The sequence below is a fragment of the Penaeus monodon genome, chromosome 28 (genome assembly GCF_015228065.2).
Source record: "Penaeus monodon isolate SGIC_2016 chromosome 28, NSTDA_Pmon_1, whole genome shotgun sequence".
NCBI lineage: Eukaryota > Metazoa > Arthropoda > Malacostraca > Decapoda > Penaeidae > Penaeus > Penaeus monodon.
In genome coordinates, this window is record NC_051413.1 from 7,050,297 (window position 1) to 7,051,258 (window position 962).

The following is a 962-nucleotide window of genomic DNA, read 5'->3' on the forward strand; positions in this document are numbered from 1 at the left end:
GCCGTGATGACCTCTAAATATCTATTGGGGAAAAAAAATCTGATTTTGGCTTCTTACATTCATTCTCCTGTCCGGGTGCACAAGCCTTCATATTTGTACAAGTCCGGCTGTTAGCCCTGGTCGGCCTCTTCGCAGCATGTCCGCAAAGGCTTCCCCGGGAAGGCGAGGCCGGCACTCGTCGAGGCGAGTGGAGGTCACAAGCCCAGAGCCACGAAGACTAATGGCCAACGTCCAAGACTTCACGCCCGTGCGATGCCACTTTTCCTATTTCAGAGCTTTCCCTTCCCTTGCCTAGTCCTACTCTGCTGCTCTTCCATCAACGCCGTTCTACTCCTCTCACTTTCCATCGACTGCTTCTCTTCTTCCTCATTCCATTCCGAGAAGTTCCCGCCAACGCTTCCCAGGCATCGCCGCCGCACCAGCGCGATCGTTTAATGAAGACATTACGCAACTCATGCCATCACTTATTCTAGTGTTATTCTATCATCACCAGCGTCCTTGTAGCTATCTGTTCGTTCGTTCGACTGTCTGTCTGCTTTTGTCGCCCATCCCTCGTCCGTTCGCCTGCCTGTCTGCCTGCCTCCATTCCTCCCCTTTTCTCGCAGATGGATGCAGCGAGCTCTCCCTGTAATCGGGATGAAGATCATTAAATTTCACTGAAATATTCGAACATGAGCATCGTCGCCCACTCTTGCTTCCCCTGCCCCACCCAGCCCTCCCGCAGGCCGGCTACTGCTACCTCTCTCGCTAACGACCTCGGCCCAATTGCCTGACAGACGAGAGGGCCATGAAATGTGCCAAAACATGGGGCGTGTGGTAATCGGGGACGAGGATTCGTTATTTTCACATCCCACGCTCTTCGTCCATTTCCGTGCGCCTCTCCTCCTCATTCCTCCCTTTCTCTTCCTGCATCTTGTTTTTCCTCCTCAGTTATCCTTCCCAGTTCTCGACGTCTACCCTTT

The 962-nt window shown here is 53.1% G+C and overlaps 1 protein-coding gene across 1 annotated transcript in view; it reads right to left on the reverse strand.

The window, feature by feature from the left end:
- Positions 1-962, reverse strand: part of LOC119591337 (protein lap4-like) — a 96,333-nt gene that overhangs the window by 31,891 nt on the left and 63,480 nt on the right. The window lies entirely within an intron of this gene.